Genomic DNA, 18,722 nt, shown 5'->3' on the forward strand with positions numbered 1-18,722 from the left:
TTTCTTGTTATATTTAGATTACAATCAAACTGTAAAAGAACTGTTATCTCCCTGTTCCTGCATTTTTACTTTAAGCTCCGAGACCTTTGTCCTCCTATATTAGAGAAGCTGTAAATACTACGAGAGAATGTTTACATTTTAAAAATCTATTTTCCTTGATCATTTGTAGAAGGAAAAAAATCTCTGTACTAACACACCAATTCATCTTGACTTTGTAAGAACTGTTTCCCACAGAAATTACATTTTGCACAAAGCCACCTTCCGTTCAGTGACATTTCATTTCTCCCAGCTTTTGTTATAGTTTGTGCTACGTCTCTCCCTCCACCCTTCAATCTCTTCACCTTGACAAGTCCTTGCTAGAGCTGACAGCACTCTGAGTTGGGAAGGAGAAAGACAGAACCTGTCCTTGTAAACCTGAGACAGACCTTGTAAAGGATACGGAGCTTGGGAGTTTGCTGTGCTTGGAATTTGTAATCCATGTAAGCATGGTGTTTATTTTTAGCTTTTCTGAAAAATGGGTTTGGTAGGCCTTTCTAAAAATTAAAAAAATCCTAATCTAGTTCTTGAGAAACCAAATAGCAGCTCTCACTTTGTCACTGGGAAAGCAAACTCCTTGCCAGAGAAGCCTTTGAGGACCAGCAGAAGGTCAAGTGAAAGACAAGCAGGGGAAACCGAAGGGGGACGTCTGGCAAGAGGGTTCAGGAGAATTTTGGCCGTCCCAGGAACAGATTTGTGGAGTTCTGAACCTGTGCTCCACACATACTCACCCGAGCCGAGTGGGGAACCCTCCAGCAATCTGGATCCAGACGTCAGCTGACACGTGTTCACTCAGAGAGCGGAGACAGCAGAGGCAGGATAATGGCGAAGTCATCATAACTCAGTTGTCAAACAACTCAGATCTTTGCGTCTAAGGAAGCCACTCATCCATTACCAGGGCAGTTGGAAGAATCTGGAGGGCGGCCCCATGTGACGTGCCCTTGCTGCAGGCTTCCTTTCATTCTGAAGTCGCTTCCCAAACTTCTGTAGATGTCATGCCTTACAGAGCCTCAATAGGTCAAAATAAATACCTTTGCCCACATCCAGAAAAAAATCCATGTGCAGTTCACACTGCCAGGACCATCTTCAAGACCCAATTCAGGGAACCATGTTGTTGCACGTGACCATATGGAAAGCACTGCTCTTAGAAAAGAGGAATGAGATTCAGCCACGGCCTGTATATAAGACACGAATAGTTATAACAGTGTATAGAGTGAGATGGTGGATAAGTGAATCTGGCGCATATTTGATGTTCAATAAATGCTTACTGAATGAAGAATAATCAAATGGTAAGAAAATACGTATCTTAGAAGCTCAAATGAGAAGGGGATCATTTCTAACTGGGGACACCCAGGAGTTGACATTTGAATTTGATTTTTTGAATTTATGATTTTTTTCAGTAATACCAAGAAATCCACTCTAGGTCACAAAGAATGTAAGGAAAGAGTAGGGACTTAAAATGTGCAAGTTTATAGCAGAATAGCCGGTGGTCTGTTGGGATAGAATATTTAAAGAGGAATAGTAGGAACTGGTTGGGGCTATGACAAGCAGCTTTGGGTTTGAAAAAGGAAGTTCCAGATGCAAAAGCAGTTGGAACTTGGGGGGACTTTTTTATTTTTTAGGATAAAGTCAATGAGGTCCACCAATTGATCAACCTATTTGCAAAGCAGTGTTCAGTTTGTGGCTTTGGTATCCTCACCTGTGTTGGCCTGAACCACCCCAAGTGCATCCCATGGCCCTCAAAACAACCTCGGGATTAATGTTTGAGCCAAACTGGACTGACTGCCATCAGCGTGGCTCACCTCATGAAGGGTGAATTATCAAGGCAAAAGAGAAAAGAGTGCAGCCTCTTGGCCCAGTGTGGAGAAGGAAACGGAAGATTCAACTCCCCAACAACCCATGGAAGTCCAAAAGCCTCCAAGGTTTCTGCTGAATTCAGTTATTAAGAACTCACATCACTGGGCCGGGCGCAGTGGCTCACGCTTGTAATCCTAGCACTCTGGGAGGCCAAGACAGGAGGATTGCTTGAGGTCAGAAGTTCAAGACCAGCCCAAGCAAGAGTAAGGCCCTGTGTCTACAAAAAATAGAAAAATTAGCCGGGCGTTGTGGCATGTGCTTATAGTCCCAGCTACTTTGGAGACTGAGGCAGGAGGATCACTGGAGCCCAGAAGTTCAAGGCTGCTGTGAGCTATGATGACACTACTTCACTCTAGTCTGTCTCAAAAAAAAAAAAAAAAGAATTTAAAAAATGGAAAAAAAAGTTTTTAAATAGAAAAAAGAAAAATATATTTAAAAATTAAAAATAAAGAATCCACATTGAGATGGGTATCTTAAAAAGTACTCTTGGTCTGGCGAGGTGGCTCACGCCTGTAATCCTAGCACTCTGGGAGGCCGAGGCAGGAGGATCACTCAAGGTCAGGAGTTCGAGACCAGGCTGAGCAAGAGCGAGACCTCGTCTCTACTAAAAATAGAAAGAAATTATATGGACAGCTAAAAATATATATAGAAAAAATTAGCTGGGCATGGTGGCGCATGTCTGTAGTCCCAGCTACTTGGAAGGCTGAGGCAAGAGGATTGCTTGAGCCCAAGAGTTTGAGGTTGCTGTGAGCTAGGTTGATGCCAGTGCACTTTAGCCCGGGTGACAGAGTGAGACTCTGTCTCAAAAAAAAAAAAAGAGCGAGACTCTGTCTCCAAAATCAAAATAAAAAAAAAAATTAAAAAGTACTCTTTCCTCTCTTACCCAACCTCCCCCCACCACCACAACCAAATAAATAATGCATAACAGAGTGTGTGTGCTCTCTTTGGAGTGGCTGTTCCTCAATTTATGACCTAGAGGAACCCATGCCTTTCTCTAATATTAAAGACCAACCATTCAAATCACTTGTAAGCCACAGACTGTTCCATGTGCCCAGGCACTGTTTTAGGGGCTTGAGCACACAGGGCTGAGTGTCTTGGCCCTGCCCTCAAGGACATCCAGTGGGGGACACAGACACTTAGCTTCTCATGGTGCAAGGACTGTGGTTGGGGCACAGAGGAGGAACACCCCACCACACCAGGACGGCCAAGCAGCCAGACAAATGGCAGGGGGTGGGGTGGGGTGGCATTCATTCCAGGCAGAGGGGGCCACAAGACTCAAGGCGTAGGAAACCTGACAGAGGACTGAGGAGTGACCTATGCCAGGAACGAGAAGCAGTTCAGTCACTTGTGACAGAACTTAGAATGCCAAGGATGAGCTTCTTTTAAAAATGAGACTAGAGAAAGAAGCAGAGTGTCAACTTCATCTTAGCCAGTGGGAAGCCATCAGAGGTTGAGGTGTGTGTGTGGAAAGATAACTCCAGGGCATGGGGGACGGATGGCCGAGGATCCCGACTGGAGGCAGGAGAGCAGCGGCCGGCCAGGGAGGAGACAGCAGGCAGATCCCAGCAGATCCGGCAGATCCACACAGATCCATTCATTTGACCAACAGAAATTGGTCATCAAGCATTTCCAGGCACTGGGTTCGTCAGGGATTGAGGGGTGGGTAAGACCAGCGGGGACCACGTTAAGGAAAAATGATTCAAAAATAGTAAACAAATGGTCATACAAATAATTAATTATAACCATGATTAACGCCAGGAGGAAGAGGCACAATGTGCCAGGAAACAGATAACCAGGGGACCTAGCCTGGTGCGGGGTACTGAGAAAGCGATACGCAGACTGGGACCAGAAGTTGGTCTGGCAACGGTGCTGGGGTGTTGTGCCCCCAGGAGCAGAAGGGCACGGTGGCGCAGGAGGGGTGTTGCCACAAAACAAAGCACAAGCACAAAAGAACTAGGGAAGGGGCTTTGGCTTCAGAGGCCAGCACAGCAGCATAGCCCAGGATGAAAGGGGCGAGTGGGCAAGAGTCCGCCTGAAGAGGAGGCAGAGCCGGATGGGCAGGACCTCAGCCATGTGGTTTTTATCCTGAGAGCAAAGGGCAGGTGCCATGGAGCAGGGGTCACATCTGATTTCTCCAGCTGCTGAGCGAAGAGAACTCAGTGGGTTTCAGAAATATTAAGGAACTAGACGTGATCAGATTTGGGTCTAGGATAGACACCAAGAAACAACCAGGAAGGCACCGCAGAGGGTGAGAAGCAGGTGAAAGAGGCAGGGAAGCAGCACCTGGAGAGGCAGGAAGAAAACCAGGAGAAAGTAAGCACTAGAGGCCAAGGGCAGAGCGCTCAAATGTGAAGTCCGGTAAGATAGGGACTGAAGGGCTCCCTCTCGATTTTGCCTGGAGCAAACGAGAGGTGACCTTGGCCAGACCTTGGCCCACTATATGGGTGGATTCGGGCCAGATTCCAGTGGTTTGAGGTGTAAATGGAAGCGAGGAAGCAGAGCCGAATGTAAACAACTCTTGCCCCAAGCGGGGCAATTAAAGGGATTGGAGAGACAGCTTGGTGGTTAACTGCTGGGTCGGAGGAGATAATGCTCGCTGAGGGCTTGGTAACTACAGTGCTCATCGTTATTAGAGCATGAAGTCTACCCACATCCACACCGCCAGCGGCTCTCCAAGTGCCAATAGGGCTTTGTACTTGACACACACCAGCTCCTTTATTCTTCACCACACCTCTGTGAGATAGGGGTTACTATTCCACCTGATAGAGGATAGAATGGAAGCTCAGAGAAGCGACTTGCCCAGGTTGCCACAGAGCCAAGATTAAGCCAGGTGCCTCAGCCTGGACAGGGCTCGTCATGTCACATGCATGAAACTGGGATTCGATCAGACGTAGGTTCAAATCCTGCCCTTGTCACTTATTACCTGTGAGTTTTTATTTTCACATCAGGGGCAAAAATGAAGAGAATAAAAGAAACCCATAGATTACATAGAGATAATTTAATCATGGGGTCACATGGGAGAATGTTTATAAAGCATTCTGCCCAATGCTGATACAATAAAAACTCAAGAAATGGTGGTTATTAGCATCTATATTGTCCACTACCTCCACCCCGTCACACACCTGCTCGTGAACCTGAACCCAGACTTCCTCTCCGACAGCACAACTGGCAAGAACTTAGTGCAGTGCAGGGTCCACCACACCTGACCCAGGAGCTGTTTACTCAAACCCTGCTGGCCACCTCCATGGGTGATTTCAGGAAGGCCCCTGACTAGAAGGGTCTCCTTCCCCATCACCTTCTCCAATGGCAAATCAAGACCTTGATTCTTGGAAAACCTTTCCCATCTTCCAGAATCCTCTATTTAAGTACAAGACAATCAGCCCTGAGAAGGATCTGTTGAAGCAGGACATTGACTCCGGCAGACAGAAAACAGGCAGAAGACAGAGAAAAATAAACCATGTCAGCGCTAATAATGGCAGAGCTTTGAGATAACCGATTCTAACAGTATACTCCCCCTGTTGGACCTCGGTGTAATTCAGCACTCGAGCCACTCTAGAAAATACAACATAAAAATCAACAATTCTCCTCACTCTTTTCTATATCGCATGCTGAGGAATGGACATGGTCTTCCACTTGGTGTGTATCTTTCCAGACCTTTCTCTGTACATACAAAACATTTACATGCAGATGTTTGAGGACGATACTGTTCACATTTTTCTCCAGTTCACTTTCTTCACTTGATACCGTGGACGTCCTCCTTGTCAGAAACACAAACGTCCTCCCTTCTTTTTAACAGCCGCATCGTCTTCTGTGGCAGCAGTGTCTCCGGGTATTTTAACTATCAGCTCCAACAGTTTGATCTCAAAAACTACATTTCCTGGATATCATTTTGTATAATATCATTTTGTGAGATAAGAGCCTAGACATGGAATCATTTGGTCCAACTCTGTAAAAGCTGTTAGTTAGTACAAATCGCCCTGCAGACATGCTTTCCTTTCCTTCTCAGTCTGGAACACGAGGACTTCACGGTACCCAGATACGACTGTGATCTAGCGCAGCCTATTCAGGAAAACATCTGAGCCAGCCAAAGACGATCACATTGCATTGCTATCACTTTGTTTAAGAAGGCACCTAACATATATTAGGAAAGATTTTTATGAAAAATGACTCAGCAGCAATTACTGAGCTCCTGTACTTTGCCACCTCTGTAAGGTGCTGGGGATAGAAAAACAAAGAAGACACCGTCCCTGTCCCTGCTTGTTCACAGACTGGAAGAAAAGGCAGAAACCAGTCGCCGTAGGACACTCGCGCAGGGGCTGGGGGCAGATAAAGACGGCCAGCGATGTGGAGCATGAAGGCCCGGCATGAAGAAATTTAGATGCGCGGGACAAGGAAAGAGAGGGGGAAGAAAGGTGGCAGATCCTCAAGGACTCTAAATGCCATATAAGGGCTTTTTATACCTTTTCCCATAAACTATAGGAAACTCTTAAAAGCTGGAGAATGACATGCAGATTTCATTTTAGAAAACTCCCTCTGGCTACAGGGTAGAGAATGGATTGAAAGGAGGCTGCCTAAAGATGAGAAAATGGGCTGAGATGTCCCCGAGTTTTGCATATAGAGACCTGGCAAGGGTCCTTTTAGCCTAATTGGAGAGCTTTCAAGGCAGAAGTACAGGATGGATTTTGTGCCTTATTCCACCAGGAGATTGGAGCTCAGGGGGTAGAGATGTGAGAGGTAAGAGTTTCTTGAAGGTCACTGAGGAATAGACTGATTTTTACTAATGTTGTGGACTGGTGAAGCCAGGTCAGGAAGGAGGTATAGTAGAAAAGAAAGTCTTAAGAGAATGTGACAGGGACTACATCATAGGGCACCGCCTTGGGGTAAGGACGGTCCCTGCGAGAGACATAAGTCTGACTTGGCAATTCAGGCCCTGGGGGTGGGGGTGGGGGGGCCGCTGGCCTGGGGCTCCTGAGGTCCTCTCTGACCTGGGCCCTATGTGTCACTCTAGCAGATGGCCCTCTCTGCCTCCCTTTACTCAGTCTGTCATTCCTTTAGCAGGACAGAGGGCCTGAAATGCCCACCACCTTTGTGGAAACAAAAACTACAGCAAAATGACAGCTGAAGTTTTCCAAAATAAGAGACCATGACTATGACTTAAGGCTGTGGTCCCCAACCCCCGGGCTGAGGACAGGTACTGGTCCGTGGCCTGTTAGGAACGGGGCCACACGGCAGGAGGTAAGCGGTGGGTGAGCGAAGCTTCTTCTGTATTTACAGCTGCTCCCGTCACTCGACATCCCCTCTGCCCCGAGTCTGTGAAAAAATTGTCTTCCATGAAACCTATCCCTGGTGCCAAAAAGGTTGGGGACCAATGACTTAAGGGATTTGGGTGAAAGATGTGTTTAAGCCCCACAGATTTCACTGTCGCATATATTTTAAAGGAACCTGTGGACGCCCACTTTTCCGGGACCCAACTCTGAAAAACAGTGCCTACAACTCACTTCAGGGACACAGTGGGCTTCTCAAAGAACCCCACACCTGAAGTTTTTCCTCTGCCCCCAACCTAGTCAGACAGTTGTCTGAGCCCGGGAATGAGCTCACACTCCAGGGGTGTAATTCAGTATCACACCAACCAAGAAGGATCACAGGACACCCTCCAGCGTGGGCCAAGCACTTCAGTGCACTCCAGAGACTAACAGAGGCCAGCATTGTCGTTTCCCTCCCCCGAAAGGATCAATATGAGCCCGTCGGTGTAAACAGATCCTCCTCTGCTCTGATGAAGCCACACAGGAACATCTAAAGGAGAGTTAACAACGCCACTTTGTGTGGCTCCTGGCATGGCGCCATCTTGCTTCTCCCTCCCAGGAGGGCAGGGAACAGTGCCGGCTGCATATTTGTGCATAAGCCTCGCTACACATTTGGGAAACGTCCACAAGCTATTTGAGTAGTTCACTTGGGGCTGCAGCTTCACCCCAGGCAGAGGCAAAAACCCACCTAATGTCATGGGTGTTATCTCTCCTCTCTACAGGGACCAGGAATATTTTAAGGCAGGTAGACCAGGGTGTGGTCTCCGTTGAACGAAAGGAAGCAAAAATAGATGAAGGGGGGGGAGGGGGCTGTGGGGCGGCACTGTGTGTTCTTTTCCACCCCACGGACCTTGAGCCTCACACAAAGACCCTCCTTCAGGCAGCCAGCCTGTGCCAAGGCGGTTCTGTTTTCACACCTCTGTTTTGAGATAAGAGGTAATGCTTGGGAATCACATAACCGAGTTGCGAAATGAACCCGATCAGCTAAAATTGACCATTTTAGGTGCCAAAGTGGGAGCAAGCCTGGTAGATGCTCAATGGTGCTCCTGTTTCCTGCCGCCTCGCCCAGAAGCGACATTTCTATCGGCCTCCGGTTGGCGAAGGCTGAGAGAATCCCGGGACTTGTGCTCAGTCAAGTGCACCGACTTTCGCTCACCGCCTTTTGGAAGGCGCTGGGGTTAGCCGACACCAGGAAGCCCGCCTCTGACCCTCCCAGCAGCCTGGCAACTGCTCCATTGGCCCCCAGCACCTGTCAGGAGCTTGACTTCCCAAAGCTTGAGGGTTTTAGGGGATGAAAGCTAAACGTTGAAGGACCTCTGGTCCCCTAAGTATGGCACCCACAGCTCAGAAAAACATCACGTGTAAAGGATGCTGTGCACTCCCATCTATGCCTGATGCACTTCTTGAAACAGGGGTGGGGGGACGCCCACACCCAGACGTGTAAGCAGAAGTGTAGGGAGCTACACCCCTTGGAGAGACCGGCGTCTCAGCTGATCTTGCCCACATTGCTGCTTCAGTCTAGTCCTGGTGACAGCCCTGCTCGGGCTTCGCCTCCTCTGGGCACCCCAGCTGCCTGCCCACCCCTGCCTGGCTCCTCTCCCTGCCAGCAGGCTTAGGAGGCTTCTAACAGCAGGCCCCAAGCTGGCTAAGCAGAGTTCGTTGTCGCTGAAGTGGTAATAGTGTCAGAGTCACCATCGCCAGCACTCTCGTTGAGCTGAGATTGCCATCATCACTTCACAGACCCTGGGCTCAGAGACGAGGCCCACACATCCCCAATATCTGGCTTTGACCAAGGACATGTATTGAATGAATGAATGGGAAAGTGGGTGGATGAAGAAAGTCTTTCCTATCATTAAAATTTAATGGAAAGGCTAACTCCTGCCTGGGGCTAAACTGAACATGGCTTCTCTGAGTTGGGAAAGGAGTGCCGGGCGGGGCAGGGGTAGGGAGGTGGGTTTGAAGCTCCTTGCAAACATGGTGCCACTGCCGCTAGTGCATCAACAAGTAGGTACCAGCCAGTGTCAAATTTAGACAGGAAGCCTGAGGGAGACTCCGAAGGTTGATTGCAACTGACGACCGCCACTCAAGGACAAATAGCAAAGAGCGACAGAGCAGCTCTGCCTCACCTCCTTTTCTCCCTGGCACTTTGGTCTTGACCACGAACTCTTCTTCCCCGGGTAGAAGGAAGCTTTGCCACGATTGTGCCACCCTCACGTCATTATTCCCTCTTACTTGGTAGAACTTGGAGGAACTTGATCCTTCTCTCCATTATTCCAACAAACATTTTACAACACAGACTCTATCTTTGCTTAACACTACCTATCATTGTTATTATTCCACGGACTTTATGTACTGAAAGATCCTGTCTACCAAACACACTGCATTTATTAAGTAATACATCTTTTTTTTTTTTTTTTTTAATTTATTTATTTTTTTTGAGACAGAGTCTCACTCTGTTGCCCAGGCTAGAGTGAGTGCCGTGGCGTTAGCCTAGCTCACAGCAACCTCAAACTCCTGAGCTCAAGCGATCCTCCTGTCTCAGCCTCCCGAGTAGCTGGGACTACAGGCATGTGCCACCATGCCCGGCTAATTTTTTCTATATATATTTTTAGCTGTCCATATAATTTCTTTCTATTTTTAGTAGAGATGGGGGTCTCACTCTTGCTCAGGCTGGTCTCGAACTCCTGAGCTCAAACGATCCGCCCACCTCGGCCTCCCAGAGTGCTAGGATTACAGGCGTGAGCCACCGCGCCCGGCCCTCCAGTAATACATCTTTGAAATCAGTAGAGATGACCAGTGTCACTACATTGGGTAGATCCAATTTGAGCCCAAAGGACCTGAGTTTCTTTAACTTGTGCGTCCTTATTTCAGGTCAATGCATTAATTTTGTTTTGCCATTTGTAATATTAAAATGGCTTAGAGAACCACCCCCACCCCTGTCCCCCCAGTATTACCTAGAAATCCCAAGTTAGAACTAAAGACAATATATTGAGCTCCTCCTAAATGAGTGAGGTTTAGGGAGCTTGCAGAATGGGAAAATCCTTTTCTCCTGGTTTTCTGTGATAAGGAAAGCTAGTGGGCTCAGAGACAGATCTCATGGAAAACCCAGCTCTTCAATCTCTGATTTGAGGTTGACCAAATCATTTTCTATATATCCAGCCACCACCGTCTCCCCATCCAACGAGAACCAAGCTGAAGAGGGTCCCACAGAGGTGTGCTGGCTTTGCTCCTGTGTGCCCCCAATGGGCCCCCTTGGCCCACCTCACTGGAGAAGAATGTGTGCCTCAGATGGGGGCGGTTAGCATGGCAACATTAAGGCCCTCTATTATCTCGCCCTAACCTAACTTGCAGAGGATCTTATCTCCCCCACCCACCCTCAGGCACTACTTATTTTGCAACCAATGGTTTGGGGAAATCAGGGCCTGCAGCTGGAGTTAGACAATAGTGGGGAGGGGAAGGTTCAGAATTTCCGGGGAGCAGTGGCTGTAGCTTGAAAAGCATAGTGCGATCATTTCTTATGCGGGAAATGAAAACAAGTGCCTACTGAGGTCCAATATAAATTACAGAAAGAAAAGCCTGATAACATCTCGGCTAATGGAGATCCACGCAAAATAACCCAGGGCCAGCCCATGGGGCAGTAGACGGGAAGCCCCAGGATTGTGTGTGCATGGGGAGGGCATGAGACCCCCACGGTTATCCAAAGAGGGCATGGGTTGAAAGGGGCTGGGTGCAGCACAGACCTGTCTCGGGCTCACTCCAGCCTCCCCCACTTCCACCAGCCCACAGGCGACCCCAGCTCCACCCACCTCCACCAGCTCTCCGAGACCTCAGACCCGAGGCCCTCGGTGTGCTGTGCGTGCGCTGCCTGGGTCCTCGCTCTCAGCGGCGCTAAGGACGCCACTGCTACATTAGTGTTCCTAGCTGGGCTCCTTAAACTGACCTTCAGTTTTTCAGGATCTTAACATCTCAAAAGTCCCCAGAATAAGCTCAAACTTTTTAAATGTTCTCATAGCACCCTTTTCCCTTTGTAGCACTAATTTCAATAATTAAACTTTTTATACACGCAATTGTTTAAGGTTACTCTTCCGCCAGAAGGCAGGGACTTTTTTTGGTTTTGATCATCAGTATAGCAGAGACAGCAGCTACTGTTTACTAAGGGCGTGCTCCACCACCGTGTGTGAGGAGCTTTGCATAGGTTATTCACAGCAGCCCTATGAATTAGACGTTATTCCCACTTCAGTCTTAGAGAGGTTGCCCAAGGCCGCCCGGCAATGTGTGGACCCGAGACAGGAGCGCCACCCTGCCTGGTCCCCGAGCCTTTGCGCTTTTCAGGGTACCTCCCGCCTCAGCCCCTTGGCAGTGTAACACTGCGTTTGTTAGGTGAACGAGTGAATGAATCAATGGCACGTAACATCTAACAGTATACCATCGGCATTCCCGGTGGGAACTGTGTCACTTCCAGACTGTGTTTTTCACCTCTCTTATTTTATTAACTTTTTTCAGATCCCTGTTCCCATTTCTTTTCGCTCCATAGGTACCCCCACCCCAAGAATACGGATGCATCCTTGTAAAGTATGTTGTGCTGTTTTGCTTTCATATTTTTAATCTACCTTAATGATACAGCGACAAGAGACCTTGTTCCATTTCTCACTGTTTAAACCAACACTGTGATCTTTGAATAAATGCTGGTGTATCAGTATCAAATTCCTGGCTTCTAAATTCCGGACAGAACTCCATAGTTTATACTCAACAACATTGAGTTATTTCTTCCCCTAGTTAGTGTTTGACACCTCCGGTGCCTCTGCTCCCCACTGCCACACACCACACCCCACGCCCCGGTGTCCTCTCCATCCCTCTGGGGCAGGCTGCATTTTTGCAATGAGCAGGTCAGGCAAGCTGCAGCTGGGGAGGTGAGGTCGGGAGAGCAGGCTGCCCTCTTCCCTCCACACCTTGGACTGCGACAGGCAGGGTAAGAACCGGACCACTACTCCCTTTTAGCTTCGTGCCCTCAGAATCTGAGTCTCCAAGTACACTTTCGGGAAGAATCTTCTACGGCATGGTTTGGTTGTCCCTTTTTTATGCATATAAATCTGCCTTATCCAATCTATGGAGGGCCCCTGTCACTTAGTGGTTACGTGGGCAGATTCTGGAGACACGGGGCCTGAATTCAAATCCCAGCTTTACCATTTATCAGCTGCGCTCAATTTTGCAGCGTCTCAGTGCCTCATTTTACAGATGGGGACATCTGTAAAATGGGAATGGAAATCATAATAGTTCCCACTTCACAGGGTTGCTGAATTTAGAACAGTTCTTGTGGCAGCAGTAAGCATTTAATGAACATTGGCTCTCACTGTTTAAAATACATATAGCGGCTATATAGAGCCTACAGAACCATATATGTAATTTCTGATACCGTTCAAATAGAAAAGTTAAGATATTAAAAAGAAAATAAAGAGAAACAGAAGATGTGTCTGGTTACACCAGAGTAATTCTCTTTGTAATCTCTAATGACAAGGCTGTTACAGGCCCATTTCGGTCTGCTAAGACCAAACACGTAAGTATAAACAACAGAACCCCAAAGAAATCTGCTCCCTTGCATCTGTCTGGCTCTGAGAGTTTTACAACTAACAGTTCTGGCTCCAGGAGGACCCTGCCGCTGCCCCTGGGCTGTAAGGTGGTCTTTCTTGGCTGCTGCCGCTGGTTTTCTACCCTGTCACGTCCCGACACTGAGCCCTTGAGAGTTTAAGCTGGATTCGCAAGAGACAGGACCAGCCCTTGGGAGCTCGAGGGCTGACGCTGGCTGCAGAGATCTCCTCCTCTTTCATGTTGTGTGACAGCCTTGGTTTGGGCTGCATTTAGGAGGCAGCTCTGGTGGGGCTGAAGCTGGAAATTTATGGCTTGTTTGTCCTGGACCATGCAATATTTTTTGTCGCCTTGAAGATGAAAGGGTTACTATTCCCCACACTTCTCTGTCTCCTGCATTTTGTAACATGAAGGCTTCTGCAGTGTCCCTTTTATTTATCGGGAGCATTAACTTCTAAAGGATATGCTCGTCTCCCTAACCAGCCATAGCTGAGGGTCTTGAAATATAAGACTCCAAATGGGCAATTTGATGGCTTTCTGAAAAGCTTCATGTCCACTCCGTCATGGTTCTTCCCACACCGACGACTATTGTTTGTACTATAAACTCCACGGAAAGACCTTTGAGTAGACACACTGCCTGCCACAAAGCTATAAATCCCTGGAGAGAAGGGTTCACCTCTTGTATTTCTTTCATTTGTCTACAGAGCCTAGCACAGTGCCTTGTATATAGTAGATCCTCAAATACTTGTTGGTTGATAAGATTTTCAGACTTAGATGGGAGTGAATGGACAACATTTATCTAAGGAAAAATGAATGGTTTTTTTATACAAAACCCCTTCATTCTCCTTATCAGGAATAGTCCAAATTCTAATTTACAAGGAAATACTTCAATGCAAAAACTGCAGTGTCTGTAAAATATTTTATAAGTTTCTGAGTCTACCTACCGAGATGAGTTTATTTGCTTGTTTGTTCATCGACAAACACTCACCAAGTGTCCGTGTGGGTCAGACACTATTCTGGGCATTAGAGAAACAAAGATGGACACAGTGCCCGCCCTCAAGCCCACAAACTTAGAGGCGAGACTGGCAGGCGGGCAGGCAGTTGAAATATTGTAAGGTGAGCTCTTTCATGAGGGTGTCAGGGGATTCTCAGCAGGGAGTGGCAGTTCTAAGGCTCAGGAGCAGATCCCCAGCAGACGTGACACCGTGTGGCAGCAGAACGACTTAGAGTCATCTTGGGAGCTGAGACCAAGTGACAAGGCCACAGTGGACTGACCCTGAGGAGCAGGAAACCTCAGGGCAGCCGCTGAAACTTCCAAACTCCATTTACTCATTTTATTTTATTTATTTATTTATTTTTGAGACAGAGTCTCGCTCAGTTGCCCAGGCTAGAGTGCTGTGGGATCAGCCTAGCTCACAGCAACCTCAAACTCCTGGGCTCAAGCGATCCTCCTGCCTCAGCCTCCCAAGTAGCTGGGACTACAGGCATGCACCACCATGCCCGGCTAATTTTTTCTATATATAGTTTTTAGTTGTCTAGCTAATTTCTTTCTATTTTTAGTAGAGACAGAGTCTTGCTCTTGCTCAGGCTGGTCTCGAACTCCTGAGCTCAAACAATCCACCCACCTCGGCCTCCCAGAGTGCTAGGATTACAGGCGTGAGCCACTGCACCAGGCCTCCATTTACCCATTTTAAAATAATGATGGTAACACCAAAATTACGAATTTGTTGGGAGAATTAAAATGTTATAGTTTAAAAATTATACAGCGTACACAAATAAGTTATCAGAAAAAGAAGTATGCTGACAGGACGTACCGCAGAGAGATGTCATAAGGATACGTTTATTTTGTGTATGTGAAGGTGCTTCCAACCATGACGGGCTACACGAATATCTGTCCATCGTAAAATGAATTAACTCCTATCTTCTTGCATTCCCTGAGGTTAAAACAAAGCGTTGAAGAGGAAAACCTAGACATCACATCGTTCCTTTCAAAGTGTTTTATTTTTGTACAGGAGATTTGGACGTGGCCGACATTTGATACATTGACAGCAGCACTGTTTAATGTGTTTAATCTACTCAAGCCATGAGGACAGAAGTCATATGAACTGGGCTGAATGCTAATCACATTGAGTGGAATTGCATTCGACACAGCGTAACTGTTTGGAACTTGCCGTCATCGACAGCAATAAAACAAGAGACTAAGCAGAACTGGCTTTAGGTACCAAGCCCGCATCTACCACTGCCAGTCAAAGAGACACGTGTCCTTTTTCTGGATTGAAACTGAAAGAGTCCGCGTGTCCTGTCCCAGTGTAGGCTTTTCTTGTTGCTGTTCCTCTCCGGGCCCCTCCCAAAGATTCTTTGTGTCCCTTCCATATCGTGACTGAAGAATAAGTTCCTTAAAAGCAGGTCAGTTCTACAGCCAGCCGGGAGTAGAGAAAACGAAATACAGGCTTGAGGGCCAGTGAATTGCGTGTCCTCTCCGCCAACTTTGGTTAGTTTAGAAAATAGTGAAGGATGAAGGGAAATGGGCTTAAATTAAATCAAATGGGTTTGCTATCGTGCCTCTGTTTTCTCCACTTCCTAATCCTTTTATAAATGCCACTGAGATGGGATTTGCTTTCGGACTGATTAAGTGGCTGAAAATCAGCAAAATAATACGATATTTGTTGAAAGGGAATGTCTTATCTTGGCTGTTTGGTTTCCTTTCTAGTAGTGAGTGGATGGATGCTCTGGCTGGAACCAGTTCCATCTGACACCTGGGGGTCTTCCCCGAGCATCTCAGAGGGAAAGATGACCTTCAAGGTAACCTGTCTATTTTAAAATGAGGAATCCAGGACCCAAAAGAAGACGGGTGATTTTCCCAGCAATTCAGTGGCAAAGCCAAAAACGGGACTCTTAACCCAAGAAGTTTTGGGATATGGAAGCTCAGGCTACCTCTACTTCTCTTTTGCAGCCTCAGAATGGACCTTCCAGAATGTTCCAGGACAGGATTTTTCTTATTTCTTTGGTCCTCCAAAAAACTTCCAGAAATTCTAGTGTCAATAACTATTATAATATCAACAACCATCACTTGCCATTGTCGTAAACGACCAGGAAACTGAGAGCCAGATAAAGTCCCCACTTTCACAGAGCCTCCGTCTTCATAACACAATCTGGGATTAGGGGAAATATTCTTTTTTTTTTTTTTTTTTTTTTTTTTTTCATTTTTTTGAGACAGAGTCTCACTCTGTTGCCCAGACTAGAGTGAGTGCCGTGGCATCAGCCTAGCTCACAGCAACCTCAGACTCCTGAGCTCAAGGGATCCTCCTGTCTCAGCCTCCCGAGTAGCTGGGACTACAGGCATGCACCACCATGCCCGGCTAATTTTTTCTATATATATTTTTAGCTGTCCATATAATTTCTTTCTATTTTTAGTAGAGATGGGGTCTCGCTCTTGCTCAGCCTGGTCTCGAACTCCTGAGCTCAAACGATCCGCCCACCTCGGCCTCCCAGAGTGCTAGGATTACAGGCGTGAGCCACCGCGCCCGGCCAGGGGAAATATTCTTATTAATAAGAATAGAAATGATAATTTTTATTGATACAAGTGCTAAGTGTTTTACTTGTTGGTCTGTTCTGAGCCCCCCACACCCATTTTAAAGATGAGGAAACTGAAACCCACTCAAAGGTCACAGAGCTTTACCTCCTTCCAAAGCCCATGTGCTCAAACACAAAATGAAGCCAGCTCTGTGCAGGTGTGGGGGTAACAGAGAACTGCCCAAGGCAGACAGGTAGCAGGGGCTCTTTCCTCCATGAGGGTCCTAAAATATCATATATTATAGATAATATCATGATAATTATAGAGTCCCATCTTAAGCCTCAGAAAACAGAGGGATTTTTCTCAGCAAGGCCACCCACCTGGAAACAAAGCCCCTCTTCACAACACCTCCTCAAGTTCATGGGATATTTTTTTTTTTTTAGAGACGAGGTCTCACTATGTTGCCCAGGCTGGAGTGCAGTGGCTATTTACAGGTGCAATCCCACTACTGATCAGCATGGGAGTTTTGACCTGCTCCGTTTCCGACCTGGGTCGGTTCACCCCTCCTTAGGCAACCTGGTGGTCCCTAACTCCCAGGAAGTCACTATATTGATGCCGAACTTAGTGTGGACACCCGATCGACATAGCACACTACAGCCCAGAACTCCTGGACTAAAGAGATCCTCCTGCTTCAGCCTCCCGAGTAGCTGGGACTACAGGCGCGCACCACTACGTCTGGCCATGGGATATTTTAATGTGCTAATGTTCCCTTTGTATCCACAGATGGACCAAAGACATTTATTTCTTCTTATTCTTAATTTCTTAAACACATATAACATTGTTGAGTACCAAGCATGCTTCTAATCATTTAATCCTCACAATAACCCAAAGACGAAGGCACTATTAGTAGTCCCATTTTACAGATGAAGAAACTGAGACACAGAGAAGTTAGCCAACTTGCCCAGCTAGGAAGTGGTGATGCCAGATTCAAACCCAAGAAGTCAAGCTCCTGTGTCCGGACTTTACCCATGCACCGGTTGCCTCTTAGGCATGCATGGTACTGCTGCCGGGCTGCTCCACGCTAGCTCAATGCCTACTGAGAATAAAGTTGCTTTGCTTCGTACAGTTATGAGACTGCCTGTAAAAAGTGGCACAAGGACTATTTCCAGATTGTTCTCACTCCTGTTGCCTCCTCCAGAGCCTCTTTTAGAGTTTGGGTATCTGGTAGGTTTTTAATAAAAGAAAGACAAAGTAAATGAGCTGAAACGTGCGTGAAGGTCAACGTCAAGAGAGGTGCCCTTCAGTGTTTCCTTTTGCTTGTTTCTTCTGGGAGTAAACAGACATTTGGATCATAAAAAGCAGCTGGGAATGTGGACCAAGGACAGTCAGGGTGCACAGAAAAACAGCATTACTGAGGCTATTTTGGGTGGAAAGTATTTTGGGGTTTTTGTTGTTGTTTGTTTTTGTTTTTGTTTTTTAGAGGAAAATTGCAAAATACTGTATAGTCAAAGGAGACAACATTTTCATTGTTCCCTTGTCATGCTCCAAGTGTCCTAGCTGATGTCTGTCTGATCACTTCTAAGGTTTGAAGTTATTTAAGCTTTATGAAAGAGGATTTTCGTATAAATCTTTTCAATTATCATGATTATTTTTACACCTTAAGAAAGTGGCTGTGCAGGGTAAACCAGCTGTACTGAAAATCGCTTGGGGGAGCAACTTTGTAATTATCAGAATACCCAGGACATGTTGAAGCAATTCTTGAACACAGCATTTTATTCACATTCTAACTCAACTAGGAAACACAACAGGAGAGAGGACTGGCTGGTTTTCTTTATAACTAAGCCGCAGACCCCGGGGTATGTCAGGGATAATAATTCTTACCTACTCTCAACTTTATTCCCAAGCTGCTGGAAATGACTAAGACATCAGACGGTAAAATATAATTCCTGGGAAGTTAAACAGTGACTTGTGTGTGTAGAATTTTATGAAAAAACAGACAGGAGTATCTATGAGAGAATTTACTACAGCAAGGCCTCACTTTATTGGCTTTTCATGAGAAAGGTGTGGAACAGGGAGAAATTTAGAGGCGTTTTGGCTTTAAGTCGGTGCCTGATGCTTCCAGCTCAGGCAAGCAATGGTTAACTGAATAAGGAGGTGTCAGGGAAGAAGCTCTGACAATGGCTTGCCAGCCATTACACCAAGGGCGTATACTAATTGCACTAATGATCTATTAACAGGTTAATAAATACGAGGCGGTATGATAAATATTATGTTTACCTTACTGCAATAAAAAATTGGAAAAAATAGGAGGAATAGTATTTTCTGTGATATATAGAATGGTGGGGCGATAGGTGGGCTTTGATCATTACGTTCAAGACTATGATTGTGGTAGACTGCTTGCAAAAATGCTGAGATAACTCCTCCCATCC

Source organism: Eulemur rufifrons, chromosome 5, assembly GCF_041146395.1.
Source record: "Eulemur rufifrons isolate Redbay chromosome 5, OSU_ERuf_1, whole genome shotgun sequence".
Taxonomy (NCBI): Eukaryota; Metazoa; Chordata; class Mammalia; order Primates; family Lemuridae; genus Eulemur; species Eulemur rufifrons.